The sequence below is a fragment of the Muntiacus reevesi genome, chromosome 8 (genome assembly GCF_963930625.1).
Source record: "Muntiacus reevesi chromosome 8, mMunRee1.1, whole genome shotgun sequence".
In the NCBI taxonomy this organism is placed as follows: domain Eukaryota; kingdom Metazoa; phylum Chordata; class Mammalia; order Artiodactyla; family Cervidae; genus Muntiacus; species Muntiacus reevesi.
Window position 1 is genome coordinate 73,597,918 of NC_089256.1, and position 18,770 is coordinate 73,616,687.

Genomic DNA, 18,770 nt, shown 5'->3' on the forward strand with positions numbered 1-18,770 from the left:
GGCCTTATGAGGACACAGACCAAAGGCAGCCATCTGCAAGCCAAGGGGAGGGGCCCCAGGAGGAACCAACATTGCTGGCACGTTAATCTTAGATTTCCAGCCTCCAGCACTGTGAGAAAATTAATTTCTATTTATTTATTACTCTATCTATTAAGTCACCCAATCCATGGTGCTTTGTTCTGGAAGCCCTCGCTTGGCCACTCTGAGTCTGAGTTTCCTCATCTGTTAATTAGGAGTAATAATTCCCATTGTATGGAGGGAAGGGAGAATTGAATGAGATAATATGTGCAAATCCCGGATGGACGGGGGTACCATTCACAGTGTAGGGGTCAGACCGGCATGCCTGTGCAGCAGTGGGGAACGAGTTCAGTTCAGGACTCAGTGATTACCGGGTGGCTGTGGGACATCCAGGTGGGCAAAGGTACATACGGTGCTAGTTAAGTGTTGAACTGATATTGTTCTCCCTGCCCCCAATTTTCCCTCTCCCTCATTTTCATGCGTTTCTTTTTTTAAATTAACTTATTTATTTATTTTACTTTACAACATTGTATTGGTTTTGCAATACATTGACATGAATCAGCCATGGGTGTACATGGGTTGCCCATCCTGAACCCCCCTCCCACCTCCTTCCCCATCCCATCCGTCAGGGTCATCCCAATGCACCAGCCCCGAGCACCCTGTATCTTGCATTGAACCTGGACTGGCGATTGGTTTCACATGTGATAATTCACATGTTTCAATGCCATTCTCCCATATCATCCCACCCTCGTCCTCTCCCACAGAGTCCAAAAGACTGTTCAATACATCTGTGTCTCTTTTGCTGTCTCACATATAGGGTTATCATTATTCCATATATATACATTAGTATACTGTATTGGTGTTTTTCTTTCTGGCTTACTTCACTCTGTATAACAGGCTCCAGTTTCATCCACCTCATTAGAACTGATTCAAATGTATTCTTTTTAATGGCTGAGTAATATTCCATGGTGTATATGTACCACAACTTTCTTATCCATTCATCTGCTGACGGGCATCTAGGTTGCTTCCATGTCCTGGCTATTATAAACAGTGCTGTGATGAACATTGGGGTGCATGTGTCTGTTTCAGATCTGGATTCCTCAGTGTGTATGCCCAGAAGTGGGATTGCTGGGTCATATGGCAGTTCTATTTCCAGTTTTTTAAGAAATCTCCACACTGTTCTCCATAGTGGCTGTACTAGTTTGCATTCCCACCAACAGTGTAAGAGGGTTCCCTTTTCTCCACACCCTCTCCAGCATTTATTGCTTGTAGACTTTTGGATAGCAGCCATTCTGACTGGCGTGTAATGGTACCTCATTGTGGTTTTGATTTGCATTTCTCTGATAATGAGTGGTGTTGAGCATCTTTTCAGGTGTTTGTTAGCCATCTGTATGTCTTCTTTGGAGAAATGTCTGTTTAGATCTTTGGCCCACTTTTTGATTGGGTGTTTTATTTTTCTGGAATTGAGCTTCAGGAGTTGCTTGTATATATTTGAGATTAATTTTTTGTCCGTTGCTTCATTTGCTATTATTTTCTCCCATTCTGAAGGCTGTCTTTTCACCTTGCTTATAGTTTCCTTTGTTGTGCAGAAACTTTTAATTTTAATTAAGTCCCATTTGTTTATTTTTGCTTTTATTTCCAATATTCTGGGAGGTGGCTCATAGAGGATCCTGCTGTGGTTTATGTCAGAGAGTGTTTGGCTTATGTGTTCCTCTAGGAGTTTTATAGTTTCTGGTCTTACATTTAGATCTTTAATCCATTTTGAGTTTATTGTTGTGTATGGTGTTAGATAGTGTTCTAGTTTCATTCTTTTACAAGTGGTTGACCAGTTTTCCCAGCACCACTTGTTAAAGAGGTTGTCTTTTCTCCATTGTATATTCTTGCCTCCTTTGTCAAAGATAAGGTGCCCATAGGTTCGTGGATTTATCTCTGGGCTTTTTACTTTGTTCCATTGATCTATATTTCTGTCTTTGTGCCAGCACCACACTGTCTTGATGACTGTGGCTTCGTTTCATAAGCCACCAAGTTTGGTTTTCTCCACCCAGTCTCTCCACCTCTACTTTATCCTCTCCCACTCCTTATAACCCAGAAGCATAAAACAACTATCTGGACTATCTGGCTGCCTCAGGTCACTGGGGAATCATTTGCTTTATGGAAAAATATAAATAATGGAAACGCATGAAGTGTATGAGAGATAAGCAGGAAGTTTCAGAGTGGAATAGGCTCCTTTTGTGTTACAAAGATGAGCCTTGGTGGCGCAGAATGATTTATGAGGTTTTTGATAGCACTTTCCATGAGAAGAGACCCGGGAAGGCAGGCAACCTCATTTATTAATATGAACTACTTCCTTTAAAAATTGTATATAGAGACATGTAAACAGAAATGCCTGGGGCATGGATTCTCTGCACTTTAGTTTTTTCTGTGCTGTAGAGAAATAAATTTAGAGTGCATTAAATGGTTATATCTGGGAAACTGTATCTTACTGTTTATGCTTTGAAATGAGGAAGAATGAAAAGTGAAGTCTCTCAGTCGTGTCCAACTCTTTGCGACCGGATGGACTGTAGGCCTACCAGGCTCCCCCGTCCGTGGGATTTTCCAGGCAAGGGTACTGGAGTGGGTTGCCATTTCCTTCTCTAGGAAATCTTCCCAACCCAGGGATCAAACCCAGGTCTACCCATATTGTGGGCAGACGCTTTACCGTCTGAGTCATTAGGGAAGCCTGTATAGAAATGAGGAAAGGTCTGTCCTGAGCTCAACGTGTGTATATGTGTACATCTGTGTGCACATCTGTGCACATGTGTGCATGTGTGCTTGGATAAGAGAGTGCACAGAGGAAGAGGAAGAGACCAAATGTTTCTTTATATTTGCTAGTCTTTATCCTATCTCAAGCTGTAATCTTTTTTTCTCTGGATACCTGTGCCTGCTAAGTCGCTTCAGTTGTGTTTGACTGTTTGCAAGTTGATGGGCTGTAGCCTGCCAGGCTCCTCTGTCCATGGGATTCTCCGGGCAAGAATGCTAGAGTGGGTTGCCGTGCCCTCCTCCAAGAGGTCTTCCCAACCCAGGAATCAAACCTATGTCTCTTACGTCTCCTGCATTGGCAGGCGGGTTCTTTACCACTAGTGCCAGCTGGGAAGGCTGTAGTCCTCTGATTACAAGTATAATGTAGGACCCAACGAAATGGCCAGAAAGAAGAAAATAGAAACTAAAGCTACCCAGAGAGAAGCTCAGACTAGACTTTCTCGTCTGACCCACTCCCTGACTTATTTTCGTTCACTGAATTATAAGCCACAGCATGTTATAACCAGGAAGGGACACCAAGGTCATCTGGTCCACCTCCCTCATTTCAGAGACAGGAACAGGAGGAACAGAAACTGAGTGACCTGACAAATGGCCTGAGGAACAGCCAGTGGAAAAACCCCACACAAGTCTGGGCAGGTTTCCATGCTGCGAGGCCACTGACTGTGTGATCCACATGAGAGTCAAGGTCAGGGATGACAGGTTTTTGAAAGGGCAGCGCTAGAGTAGGGCTTTTTAATTTATGAAATTGAAGCCTACTTTGCAGCATGCAGCTTGCCTGCTGAGGGGCATAGGGTGCCTTTGTGACAATTAGATAAATGCACCTCCTCCATGTTCATGACCCAGGGAAAGAAACGTGCGTTTGAGTAAAACAGGAAACTCTCCCTGCCCCACCCTGAGTAGGCACAGTCTGTTCACAGCTCCTGGTTGGAGTGTGGAATGCAGGAGGATTTCAGCTCCCACTTGCCCCTCTGTTGGACTCTCTTCTACTCTGGGATATCCCAGGCAGCCTCTGGTAGAGCTCTGCCTGTTCTGGGGCTGGGGGATGGCAGAGTGCTTGGGTAGCTAAATGAGAACTGGGCTTCTCTAAGCTGTTCCACCTTCCTGCTGCTTCCTGCCTCCTTCCTGTCCCTTCAACCTTACTTCTTTCTTTTCTCACTATCTGCTAAATTGGCTGCCATGGCCTCATCCCAGGAACTAAGATGCTATTTCAGAATAACATACTGAGACGTGTACACTTGTAAGTAACTGTGACAGTCATCAGCTCAAGGGAAACTTCACCCAGACTCACCCTCGAGATGTCTGTAATCATTTATTTGATAAATGAGAACCATGTTCATGACGCACATTAATAGCTTTCTCGGGGCTTTGCCTCGTACCTTTAACTTATTCAGTAAAACCTAGAAGTTACAGTTTAGGGTCATAAATATTAATACATGTTTCAGTTCATCTGTTTCCTTAGTCTGTTTTTCATAGCTCTTCTATTTCTCTAGCATGCGGGGTCACCAAAATTAATGCAAATGGAAAATGAAAGGAATTTTTTCCATGTTCCCTTAGAGCTAAAACTAGACAGTGAGAAGTTGAGGGAAAAGCATAATATAAAAGCCAGGAGACCTAATATAAGCCCCTGTTTTGTTGCTTCTTAGACAAGTGATATTGGGCAAGTCACTTAAATATGCCATGGGTTGTTTTTTTTTTTTAATTTGGAAAAATGGGAGTAAAAACAAAGTCCAACTTTTTCAAGTAGATGTTTGTAAACATAGTTCTCAAGCACTGTGCAAATATTTGTTATCATTTCTTTTTACTGCACTTGGTTCATTAAAGATGGCCACGAATCCTTTGCTACTTCCCCCATAAAGAGGTGGGGTCTCCTTCCTCTCCCACATGAACTGCAGACTGGCCTTGTGACTTGCTATGACCAATGGAGTGTGTGTGTTGTCATAGTTGCTCCATTGTGATCAATTGCTCAGTTGTGTCAACTCTTTGCGACCCCACGGACTGTCGCCTGTCAGGTTCCTCTGTCCGTGGGATTCTCCAGGCAAGAACACTGGAGTGGGTTGCCACTTCCTTCCCCAGGGGATCTTTCCAACCCAGGGATCAAACCTGAGTCTCCTGCATTACAGGCAGATTCTTTACCACTGTACCACCTGGTCGAAGAGAGCGGTGGAGTAAACCTGGTAACGTCGTGTTAATACAATAGAACTTTGGGGTTTGTTTCCCCAACCTAATACAATCTTTAGGAGACTGCTGCATACCCCAGAAAAGAGACGACGAGGATCTATACGATGAGGATGGGGCCGTAGGAGAGAGAATAGCCAAAATAAGATACGGTAATGTAAGGTAAAACCCCCAGGAGCTTTCACTATCAGAGAAGATGGTGAGGAGTTAAGGAGTTGAGTATCCTCTGCGATCCAATGAAAGCTCTACTGTCTGGAAGGAATGAGCAACAGAACCTTCAAGCAAGTAGAGAAATGTAATGAAGCTGATGGTGGAGGGATCCTTTGGAAAAGTAGTAGCCATGGCAACAGACATCCAGCAATGCGATGGAGAAGCTGGAGCACAGAGTGACCTGGCAGGGACAAACACAATAGGAAAACTAATAGCAGGGGCTGTGTTGAAGCAGCCTGAACCTTCTGGGCAAAGTGGGCGGGCGGGGGATCCTGGGATTAGCTTGCTGAGTATGTCCTGCACGTCCCCTTGCCTTGGCATGCTTATAAAGCTTTGAGGAATTCAGGTTATAGAGGGAGCAGAGGGAGACAGGAGGTCCCCTCTGTTCTGTCATCTTCCTAAGAACTCGCCTGAAGAACTAACTTCTTGAGATCTTTCCTGGCTGTTCCCTAGGAGCCGGGAGCCCAAACTGCGCAGACTAAAATGTTCCCGAGATGAATGGAGCCCAATATACTTGCTAATAAGCCATTTTAGAAGTTTATGTGGAGCGTGGGGGTGGAGGAAAACAGCTCATTAGAGGGATAACTGATGATCTGGGTGGGTCTCAGAGGCAATTGCTTTGAGAGTTACGTATCCTATTTTCCGCCTTCTCCTACCTCAGCCTAGTTTCTCGGATCCTCAACCAAGTGATTAAGAAATCCATGTGTTCTTCCCCCCAGTCTATTTTCTTTTGCTGCCAGAGTCTCTATTTCCACTTCGATTTTCCCCCGTAGATTTGAATGCAGCAAACCCTGTGAAAACCTAATTGAACTTTTGTTTTCAATGTGAGGATTTAAAGCAGAATGAAGCTGAGTGGATGTGGTACAGAGGGTAGATTTTAACTCAGCAGAGCATTCTTTTTGTGTGCTGGGAAAGACATGACATTCCTTAAAGGATAATTTTCCCAAAAAAGTCAGAATCATGATTCTCATAGAGCTATAAAATGAACACATGTTAAAGATTTTATTTGACTCATTAATTGAGAGAACCAGGCAGCTGTTATAACTAGATTAAGAAGAATCAAAGAAGCACAGATTTATACCGCAAATTCATACCAACTAAAGGAATGTTGACATAAATGTGCAAATGGAGGCGAAACCGCCTTTTTCTTGGATTAGGGGAAGGGTTGTCCCTCCCATGCAGAGAATTCATTCTCATGTTTATAAAAAGAGTTGGCTTGCATTGCTATCAGTTATCTACAGTATTCAGATGAAAATAGTGCCCATGGAATCAGAGTCAGATAGCCCAGAAGCATGTGCTTTAGACAAGGCAGAGTTTATCACTGAAGCATACATTTTTTCTTACACATTTAGACTAGTCCTTCCAGCTCAGGGAATTCACTCATTGGCTTCCTCCATGGATGACTTGGGCTACCTCAGAAAAAGCAGATCACAATTAACATCTTAAATCAGCAACAATCTAGGTTGAACTAATGATAATTTAGGTTCAATAGTATACAAAAACTCTGCTCCTAACAAGCTCTATCCCCCTTTTGTTGTTTTTGTCTCAAATTACTTTTTTTTTACACTGTGTTAGGAAGAAAATGTGAGTCTAATTGCAATTTGCTTGGCAGGTGCCATACAAATAACCCAAATCTAAACTTGACTCTGTCTAATTTTCATGGAAGGACATTAAATTGTATCTCGTGTTGAATTAAATAACCAATACTGAATTTGGCAATCATAGAAAGGGTCAGGGACCTGAGATCAAGTCCCAACTTTCTGGCTAAGGAGGTATGTAATCTCTGAGCTTTGGTTTTCTTATCTGCAAGGTGAAAGAGGTCAGACTAGATGTTTTCAAAGGTTCCTTTTTGTTCTTCGTTGCTATGACTATTTCTCATATTAGTGGGCTGTTTGCTGTTTTATATTATTGTAATGATTAAATTTGTGTCTCAATTTAGTGAGGCTATGGTGCGTATTTTTGAGAATTTTTTTTAATTGGTGGATAATTGCTTTTCAACGTTTTGTTGGTTTCTGCTGTAAAGAAACATATATCAGTCATAAATATACATATATCTCCTCCCTCTTGAACCTCTCTCCCACCCTCGTCCCATCCTTCCCCTCTAGGTTGTCACAGAGCATATGGGCTGAGGGCCCCTACAGCAACTTCCCTCTAGCTATTTGTTTTACATGTGGTAATGTATATGTTTCAATGCTACTCTCTCAATATGTCTCACCCTCTCCTTCCCCCACTGTATCTACAAGTTCATTCTCTATTTCTATATTTCTATTCCTGCCTTGCAAATAGATTCATCAGCACCATTTTTCTAGATTCCATATATATGCACTAATAGATAATATGTGTTTCCCTCTTTCTGACTTACTTTATTCTATAACAGGCTCTCAGTTCATCCACCTCAGTTCAACTGACTCAAATTCGTTCCCTTTTATGGCTGAATAATATTCCATCGTATATATGTACCACAACTTCTTTATCCATTCATCTGCCAAAAAACATCTAGGTTGCTTCCATGTTCTGGCTATTGTAAATAGGGTATGCAGATAGTTCATCAGACATTGTTCTGGATGCTTTTGTGAAGACTTCTTTGGATGAGATTAACATTTAAATTGAGGGGCTTTGAGTAAAGCAAATGACTTTCCATAATGGGGGTGGGCCTCATACAATGAGGTGAGATTTTAATAGAACAAAAACTAACTTCCCCCAAACAAAACAAGAATTCTGCAGAAGACTGTCTTTGGGCTTGAACTACAGCTCTTCCCTGAGTCTCCAGCCTGCCAGCCCACCTCATCGGTATTTGAATGACTCACCAAGCCTCCATAATGGTGTGAACCAATTCCTTAAAATAAATCTCTCTCTCTCCCTATCTATCTATCTGTTATAACATATACATAAAGAGATCCAACAGAATATGGAATGAGTACACACACACACATTCCTGTTGGTTCTTTCTCTATATTTTCCTCTGAAGAATCCTAATACAATTACTATGAGGAAAGAAAGATGGAGTTGCTGTAAATGGACAGCTATAGACTCCTCTGAAATATGATAAAACTGGTATATTTTTTCCCATACTCAGGACAGAAGAACAAAGTTTTGCATACACATGTCTACCTATTCAAAGGAACACCTAGACTTCTTTCATAAAATCCAGCACATTTCTTAAGTAGAAAGAAGAAAAGAGAATGCTTGAAAGTGAGAGCCCAGTTCCCTAATGATGGCGGTTTCATATTCTAACCATCAAGTGGAGTGGGCAACTTTCACGTAAATGGCTCAGAGGGTCAGGAACCTAAGTCCCTTCCCAAATTCCTAGTGGAGTCTGGCTTTCTCCCCAGGATCTAGAAGGGTGGGATTATTAGCCTTGATTTTTCACTACCATGTTCACATGACACATGATTAGACTCACCAAGTCGAATTCACATTTGACCCCTGGATTTATTAAAGCCAACAATAAACAGATGGGATCAGACTGAAGAAGTTGGTTGGGAACCAAGGGCTTATTCCATACTGGCGACACATCAAGACCATTTTGCTAATGACACCAACTGTGCCAGTAACCCATTATGGAACAAGTGATTCTTGTAGCACTGACTTTTAAGCATAAAATATGCCAAAATGATATTGGGTTCTTTTCATACATTAGTACTAATACAATATCCTTACATCCTTTCCTATCTAATTATCCTTTTCTTTTTTCTTTTTTAGTAAATAAGAAAATTGAAGGGGCAGTCAGGTCAAGTAACTCACCCAAGGCTACAAAGGTAGTTAGGAGTGGAGACAGAGCTAACTCAGCTTCACTGGCTGTCAGCTCTTTGTGTTTCCATTCCATTCATAGCACCTCTCCCATGGCCCATTCTTTCCCCACCACCCCTCCTACTGAGAGGCCATGGACTAGTGCCTCAAGCAGAATGCCAAAGGTAAGAAGCTAATACTGCAGTGAAAAAAGAAGGAAAATAAATACCACTTCTCAATGCAGCAGTCATTGGCAAGGGAAGCAATGTTGCTGTGAAAACATGGTGCCCATAATGCTTTATCAGTGGAAAGGTAGGGGTCATCACACACACACACACACACACACACACACACACAGCTGGTGGAATCTAGATTGTGGAACCAACAGAATCACCTCTGTGACTGTTACTGACTGAGGAAAGTGCCCAAAAGATTCCTCTCTGAGGTTTGCTTACATATGCCTCCTGTAGAAAAGACTTAAAATTTCACATTATGGATAAGCTTGATGGTGAATGAGTAGGTTTTTAGTCATTCAGTGGAATTTATTAAACGACTATTAGGGTCAAGACTCTGACCCCAAAGAAGCAAGAGAGGAATGCCAACATAGAATTCCTGGGTTCTCCCCTCCAGGATCTTTCTATCTAAACTTGCCACGGAAGATTTTAGAGTTAGAGCCAGAGAGACATACCACCAATTGAGAGATGCTTTATAAAGCAGATGACATCTGAGCTGGACCTTAAAGGCTGAGAGCAACTTCCAGTTGGCAGGAAATGGAGAGAACTGCATATTCAACTAAGGAAACAGACATGGACATGTGAGAGTGTGGTGGCTAGGGGACAGAAGGGCAGAGCACAGACAAAATGAGGGATGTGGAGGGACATGAAACTGAATCTTCAATGGCTTTTTTTGGTTTGTTTTTGGTTTTTGGCCATGCTTCTCAGGTTGCAGGTTCCCCAATCAGGGTCAAACCCAAGCCCACAGTACTGAAAATGCCGTGTCCTAACCATTGGTCCTCCAGGAAATTCCTCCTATGGATTTTAAATGCTATGATAAGGAATGTGTGTTATATTTTATTATGGTTCCTGGGTCTCCACTCTTTCTTCCTGCAAGAGAAGTACACATCCCCATTCATTGCCCTGGGATTTTCAGTGTCTCCAATAGGAGGAGTATATATTTCTGCCCCATTGACATTGGGCTTGGTCATGTGGTTGCCTGGACCCTAACATATAGACCACATATGCCATGTTTGAGCAGAAACCTTAAGAGTCTTTGTTTCCAATAGCTCTGTTACCCTTCCCCCTCTGCACCAGAATGGCTTATTCCATAGAGGACCTGCTTCTTCAGCTGAGTTCTGGAATGAAGGTGATCCATGGAGCAGAACCACAGCTGACCCCACAATGACCCATGACTAACATGAAACATAAGTGAGAAATAAGCCGTTGCTTTGCTGTTGTAACTGAAATTTGGGGGATGTTTGTTGCCACAACAAAACTGAACAATGATTCTTTCTTTAAACTCTATTCTGAAGGCAATAGGTTTTAGAAAAGACAACAAAAATTTTCCTTTCTCCTCTCCCTAGTGGTCCCACGAGTTTCAGTGGTGAACAAAATGTTTTAATTCCTGACTCTATTCAGATTCAATTACTTCAATGTCAGAGACATTGGGGGTAGAGGAGGATAAAATAACAATTAGCTTAATACTCACTCTTCTTAGCCACTGGATCAGAGTCACCTGGAATCTAAGTGAATCTGATAAATTGCACTGTGAGCATCCAACGCTTTGTAGCTGATGGCAGCAAAAACATCATTTCTTTCCAAATTGTTAAGGACAGCACCAATTTGCCAGATAGAAATAAAGATCTCAAATTTAAACTTGAAGCTTTACTTTCCAATGATGGAATGTTCCATTCGGCTTCAACAAAGAAATAAATGGACAGATGTTTCATGCTGAGATGACCACCAGAGAAATACTGTCCACAACACACAAACTGTGTTGCTACCGATGTAAGCAAGCTTAAGAGATGTTTAACTTTCACTAGATTATTGAGCAGGATTTGAGAATATATTTGTTAGTACCACTATTTCTCATGTATCATTTAATTAACTACCAACAAAGATGCTCATAGAGGGCTTCCCTGGTGGCTCAGATGGTAAAGGATTTGCCTTTAATCCAGGAGACCCAGGTTCGATCCCTGGGTTGGGAAGATCCCCTGGGAGAAGCTTACTCACTCCAATATTTTTGCCTGGAGAATTCCATGGACAGAGGAGCCTGGCAGGCTACAGTCCATGGGGTCGCCAGAGTCAGATGCAACTGAGCAACTAACAGTTTCAAGGATCCTCATTCATCATGTAGTGTGAGAAGGAGGATGACAGGAGGAGAGATCAGGAGTGTGAATGGCACTGGTAACAGTGATGATGATTTTAAAAATGAGAAAGAGAATGGGCTCTGGATACTGCTAAACCTCAACTGCAAGAATGGCTTGCAACTTACTAGTTATAGGTTCTGGGAAAAATACCTGAAACAAAGTTTGCTCATTTATAAAAGAAATGTAATAAAACTCTCTGCTACAGTAATCATGAGAATATGAGATAATGAAGTACTTGGTATATGTAGTAGATGCTCATACATCTTGCTGATGTTTTCTGTCCTCAACTTTTAGTATCTATCTGCTTCTCACCTGAATACTTTTCCTTAGCCTCATCAAAATTCTACCCATCCTTCGGTGTCTGGATTTATCCTCTCATCAAGGCATTCTCTGACTTCAGTGTGTGGTACTCTACCTTCTCTGAAACATCAGCAAAGGCCATGAATGTTTATTTTTTTTTTAATTGTAATTAATTAGTCATTTATTCAGCAAATATTTCCAGGGTGCCCTATTATGCAACAGGCACTGTTATAGGTGCTGGAAATACAGCTGTGAATAAGGTCTTGCTCTCACTGAGCTCACATTATAGTAGGAGGAGAGTGGTAACAATAAACAAATAAATAAACATGTAGTAAGTGAGATAATGATAAGCATTTTGAGGAAAAATAAAATAGGGCAGGAAGAAAAAGGGATACCGAGTGGGATGGATACTATTCTCTATCAGATGGTCAAGAAAGGCCTCACTGAGGCAATATTGGAGTAGAGAGAATGAGCCGTGAGGAACCTGTGGGATGACATTTCAGGGTAAAGGGTCTAGCCAGTGCAAAGGCCCTGAGGCAGGAGAAATCTTGGCACGTTTTGGGAAGGACACTAGTGTGTGAGCAGAGTAAGCCAGGGAGAGTGGTGGGAGATAAGGTCAGGAATGCAGGGTCTGGTAGGCGATGGGAAGGACTTTGATTTTTAGTTTCAATGAGTTGGGAATCCATGGGAGGCTTTTTGAGCAGAGAAGTTACATAATTTTACTTATATTTTTAAAAGGCTCACTCCATATGCTGTGTTGGAAATAGATTTCAGAGGAATAAGCACAGAAGAAAAGACGAAGTTAAGGGGCTTTTGCAGTAAGAGGTGAGAGGCAATGGTGACTTAGACAAGATGTAATAATGGAGGTGTAATAAACTTGGAGCCTGGTTACATTTTGAAGAAGGAATAAAAAGACTTTCTGATAGATTGAATGTGATGGGAGAGAAAGAAAGGAGTCAGGAATGACTCCAAGTTCTCTGGTCTTCATAACTGGGAGCATAAGGAATATTAAGAGGAGTAGATTTTGGGTGGAAGGAGATTCATGCTCATTCTGGCATCTGTTGAATAGTTATTTATTCAATATCCAAGTAGTTATTTATTCAATACCCATTAAGCAGATGGATATGTAAGTCTGGAGTTAGAGGAAGACATCCAGGCTTGAAATACAAATCTGAGACTGAAAGGCAAGTAAATAGACTTTAAAAAGCTGTGAGACTGGAGGTTATTGCAAGAGTGTTCAGGGATTGGGAAAAATAAGAAGGAACAAGGAAAGGAGACAGAGAAGGAGCAACCAGGGACAAAACTGAGAGTGATGCCCTGGAAGCCAAGTGGTGGGAATAAAAAGAAAGTGGTCAACTGTAAAATATGCCAATAAGATGAATAAGGTGAATGCAGGTGATCAAAGATATACATCCATCTTAACATCTTTGAGGACCCCAAAGCAGCCTAATTGTTTTCTGTTCTGATCTTCTTCCATAGCTGACTAAGTTAGCAGAAAGTAATCTCACTATCCATATGGGCTGTTCCTTTTACACCTTGTATCACATAAAACATAGATTTCCTTTCCTCAAAAGCATCCCTCACAGAATATATAAAGTAGACTAGATGAAGAATCTAAGATAACAAGGAGAGTTGGGTCACCTCAAACCTCTAATTTCTGCACTTAAATAATTCTTTGACCATATCTGCCAGCTGAAGATGCAGCCTTCCACCAAAGTGCTAAGCCCTGTCTTCTCCTCTGCCTCCTTCTCTGTGCTCCATCTCAAATCTGTGTTCATTCCTTGGAAGAACTCAGCTCTGGGACTCCACTGAATAACCAAAGTCTCTGCTGAGCTGGATTCTCACACCTTCCTCTCTTACCCACTCATCCACGTCAGGAGAACAAAGCCTCCCTCCCCTCCAAAAAAAAAAAAAAAGATGTATAAGGTGAAGACCGAGAATCAGCCATTTAATGTGGTAAGATGGACTTTGCTGAAGATCTTGATAAGAGCAGTTTTCAGAAGCAATTTTGAGAATGAAATTCTGACTGAAGTGTACTTAGTAAAGAGTGGAATGGGAATTATTGGGTCTAGAAGGTTCATCCAAAGGGATTTCCTGTAAAGGAGACCAGTAGTTAGAGGGGAGGGTGGGATCAAGGCAGATTTTGCTTTATTTTTGTAAGATGAGTGGTAATTCAGCATGTTTGTATGCTAGTGGGAATGACTCCATAGAAAAAGAAACATTGTTGATTAGGAAAGAGAAGAGATGGTTGCTGGAACTATGTTTGTGGACAGGTGAGAAGGGATGCAATCAAGAACACGGTGGAGGGTTTGGCTTCACATAGGAACCCAACTAACTCATCCAGGGAAACAAGTGGAAAGCAGATACAGTGGGAGAAGTAGAAGCTGAGAGAACAGGGAAGTTCTCTTCTGGGAGTCTCTATTTTTTTTCCCTCCAATAAAATAGAAAGAGGTTAAAAAATCAAGGAGATCCTGGAGGTTCAAAGAGAGAAGAGAACATGTGAAATAGTGATCTAAGGAAGCAGAAGACTGAGTGAATCTTGACAACATAGAAGGACTGCCAGCTCTACACACCCACTGAGTTCGGGAATCATGAATATAAAATGAGACTCGTCACTGTGGCTGTGGAGGTTCTCTCCAGTACAATCAGCGGCTGGGTGCAGGTGAAGAGTGGACAGGAGTTGAATTGAAGCATGCCCCAGGCATAGGGCAAGAAGGAAAAGTGACTGTAAGGGGCTGGGAATAAGGACAGGGACCACAAGTAAACATTTGTTAATGATGGGTGTGGAATGTAAGCAGAGTAGGAGGGAGGAAAGGACAGATCTTAGAAAGACAAGAGACAGTGACCTGAAAAGACATTCAGCGAGTGAGAATGGGATGCACAGAATGGCCAGATCAAGGGTATGGCTATGCAGTAAGTGACTGAGGGTGAGATGGTTGGATGGCATCACCGACTCAATGGACATGAATTTGAGCAAACTCAAGGAGTTGGTGATGGACAGGGAAGCCTGGCATGCTGCAGTCCATGGATCACAAAGAGTCAGAAACGACTGAGCGACTGAACTAAACTGAATGACTGAGGAGAGACAGGACAACCACTCTTCAGTATTACCTGGGTCTAATGCCCCCAACAAACCCTTAGAGAAGACTAGCCATGTCTTATAGGTCTGTTTCCCTGAGCATCCAGCACAGGGCTATGGGTTTAGCAGGGACTTCATTTATGTTTATAAATGTGTTCCATGAAAGTTCAGTCATTGAGGAATACAGAAAAATTGAGGCAACAAGACTCAGATTTTCTATTATAAACTATGTCCCCCCACCACACACACAGTGACTGCTAAGCCATTGGGATAACTAAAAAGGATCCCTGACCCTAGAAGTATTTAAGTCATGGTTTCAATTAGTCAACCCAATCATAGAATTCCATGGCAAGAGGTCATTTGTAATTTGTGAAGGCAAGAATTTGGACTTCATGGTTTGGAGTCTTAGCTGGTGAGACTAGACAGCTAGTTAATGTTTATATATCAGTGTGGTCATATTATTTTATAGCTATCATCAGTTCTGTGGGCATTCTCTGAAGGGAAGAAAATAAATTATTTGTAATAATTGCCTAAAATCGAAAGCTGTATTTTCCTTGGGGAATCCACAGAGGCATCTGCATACAAACTTCAAAGCTGAGAAAGCAAGCAAATTTCACATCCATTTTATTTAAATGGACTCACTGCTTTAATCTGTATGTCAGCATGTTGCTAAATAATCAGGCCAAAAAATACCAGGCATTGGGGGAAATTATCATTAGCCAAAACTAGCATCTGCGGCAAACTCAGGGAAGCAACAGGATAAAAAAAAAACAAAAAACTTTCTCCAGTCATGGGCTTGGAGAATGAAAATAAACCAAGATTTTTAAAGAATTCACCTTGTCAGATAAAATGTACTGCCCTGTTCAGCAGTGGATGGATAATTGGAAGTCTGAGGCTTATAGAAATCAATCAAATCTGAGCACACAGCAGAAAAAGAGTGGAGTGTAATTTAATGTTTGGGAAGAGCCTGCTCCCTTTCCACTCACCCTGCCCAGGAAAACAAGTCCTCAGAGGCGTAACAGTGACCCCATCCTGACCCCTACACAGTCCTCACCTCCTTGTGGTTCTCTGCAATCCACAAATCTCTCTGAATGAATTCCCACAACCACCCTAGGCAATAAATAGTAGAGTCTCACTTTGAGGATGTGAGTTGGAGGTTCAGAGGGTCCAGGTGATCTACTGATACTGGCGGAGCAGTGATTCAAACCCCATCTTCTCCATCCAGGTCAAGCCATTCTCACACCCTAACCAGCCCTAGATTTGTGAGAATCCAGCCTGAGGGGCATTTTGTCAGTTTACATGGGACATTTGTTCTGGTTCACTCTTGGTACATTTCAGGGAGGCAAGAACATCGCAGAAGCAGGTTTTCAACCTTACCTTTAAGAGGACCATGACTTCCTCCTTTACAGCCCCTATTTCTTCCCCATTTCAGTCCCTCTGCCCTCCATTACTTCCTATCAAGCTATTATGTCTAAGCTGAATGTTCTGCCACTTGTGTCTGTTCCTTCCAAATCAGTTTTCTCATTGGGGTTGATCAATTTTTCTAAGATGCCAGCTTCATTACTGATTTTAAAATGTTCACTGGCTGTTGTTCTTAGGACAAGGTACAGATTCCTTGACTTGCTATTCAAGGCCTTCATAATTTGGCCCCAAACTGTTTTGTAATCTATGTCCCACTCCTCTGCTCTTTGTCACCCCAGACCATGCATTTTCCCAAACTGGAACCTTGATGTCCTGTGTTCACTCTGAACGGTGTCCTCATCCCTCCTCTTGCACCTGTACATTCCACTTCCATTCTTTCAAAGAAGGTCCATCTTTTCCTCCTTGCAGCCAAAACACTGCAGCACACGGCAGTTCTTTCAGGGCCAGTGTGTGGATTGCCCCTTCAGATCCACATTCCGTCCTCTCCACCCTGCTCGCTGCCCCAGGAGGTGAGTGCCATAGGCTGGCTGGCTCCCTTACTCCCCCAATACTGCACTCTGTGGTTTTCCCCTTTACAAACACTCCCCTTTGTAAAGAGTCTTTTTAAAAAGTTAAAGGCTCCTCAAATTCCCAGTTTGAGTCTGACATCTACTTCCTGCCAGGACCTTGACAGATATCTTTCCCTTCTGCTATTTACTAGCCGGCTTTATTTATTGCTTTAGGCCTTCGTATACCATATCAAATGCTGTCTTGAATTAATAGCTATTTTCCTCTGTGATTATACATTCCCAGCCTCACTTAAGTTTCCTGAAGGAAAGAAATAGGTATTAGACTCCTACATATGCTTGACTATCCCCCTTACCACCTGCTATTGCAATCAGACTTAGCATGTTTTTTTTTTAATTATGTGTCCCTGTGTAAAGATGCCTAAATGGGTTATGAAAAGCAGATCTGTTCAAAACCTAAGCAAATATATACTTGAATGTATCTAATTATAAAGAAATAAATTATTGAAGAGAGTTAATAATGATATATTGTGCCTACCTCCCCTAAGTAATTGGTTCCACTTTAATCTTGCTCAGGATTAAGTAAATCATTACAACAACTCAGAGACATTTCCAATGGCTTCACTTTACTTACTTCCTGCCCAGTGGCAGCAGCTACAAAGGATGGTACCAACTTAAAGCACCTGACAAGCTTTCTGTCTCTTAAAAATGGCTTCTAAAAGGGCCGGGTAACAATTTTTCAGAAATCAAGGAAATGATATTTCCTTAAAAGGTAAATTTACCTCTCATAACTTTTGTGAAGACTAAAGGAATAAAATATAAAATACCTAGCTGAGTACCTGGAACATGGTATTATTCAACAAGATAGCTCTCTTCCTCCTTATATTCAGATGCAAATATATCATATATATAATTATATTAAAAATGTAGAGTTTTATATACAGAGTGTACATAGGTTTAATTATAAATGTGTTGCATATGCTATATGTAGCATCAACGTAATACAGATTGTGCTTTTGGAAACTTAAACTGAGAACAAAATATATAAGCTTTTAACTATAGTAAATATGGCAAACATTAAGAGAAATTACCATTTCCCAAAATTCATAAGCAAGAGAATCACTGCCTAAGACAATGTGCTGAAAATTAAATGTGATCTGTATCTGAAAGAGACGTGCACCCCAATGTTCATCACAGCACTCTTTATAATAGCCAGGACATGGAAGCAACCTAGATGCCCATCAGCAGACGAATGGATAAGGAAGCTATGGTACACATACACCATGGAATATTGCTCAGCCATTAAAAAGAATTCATTTGAATCAGTTCTAATGAGATGGATGAAACTGGAGCCCATTATACAGAGTGAAGTAAGCCAGAAAGATAAAGACCATTACAGTATACTAACGCATATATATGGAATTTTAAAAGATGGTAACGATAACCCTATATGCAAAATAGAAAAAGAGACACAGATGTATAGAACAGACTCTTGGACTCTGTGGGAGAAGGTGAGGATGGGATGTTCTGAGAGAATAACATTGAAACAAGTATATTATCAAGTGTGAAACAGATTGCCAGTCCAGGTTGGATGCATGAGACAAGTGCTCGGGGCTAGTGCACTGGGAAGACCCAGAGGGATGGGATGGGGAGGGAGGTGGGAGTGGGGGTCGGGATGGGGAACACATGTAAATCCATGGCTGATTCATGTCAATGAATGGCAAAAACCACTACAATACTGTAAAGTAATTAGCCTCCAACTAATAAAAATAAATGAAAAAATAAATAAATAAATGTGATCTGTACAGTGTCTTTGTGGCTATTGTGAAATGCAAATATGGAAATGTTTTGATCATTTTAACCACCCTAGGCATTATAATTAGCTACAAATTCAATCTAAGTTTTTAAAAGATGCTTTAAAAAGAAAGACCACTGAATCGATTGACAAGAAAAGACTTACAAAGAACCAGCTAAAAAGTATCTTTATTTTCTTGTAAAAATCTCATAAATAATGGGAAATTGAATCCCAACTCTGGATTGGAGTGAGATGGGTTTTTGCATACAACTTCCGTATCTGCTTGGTGTTCTTCTTGCTTTTCTTATTCCTCTGATACTTGTCCAGAACACCTGGACAGAAGTAGCATAGTCAGAATTAATTAGGAGATTT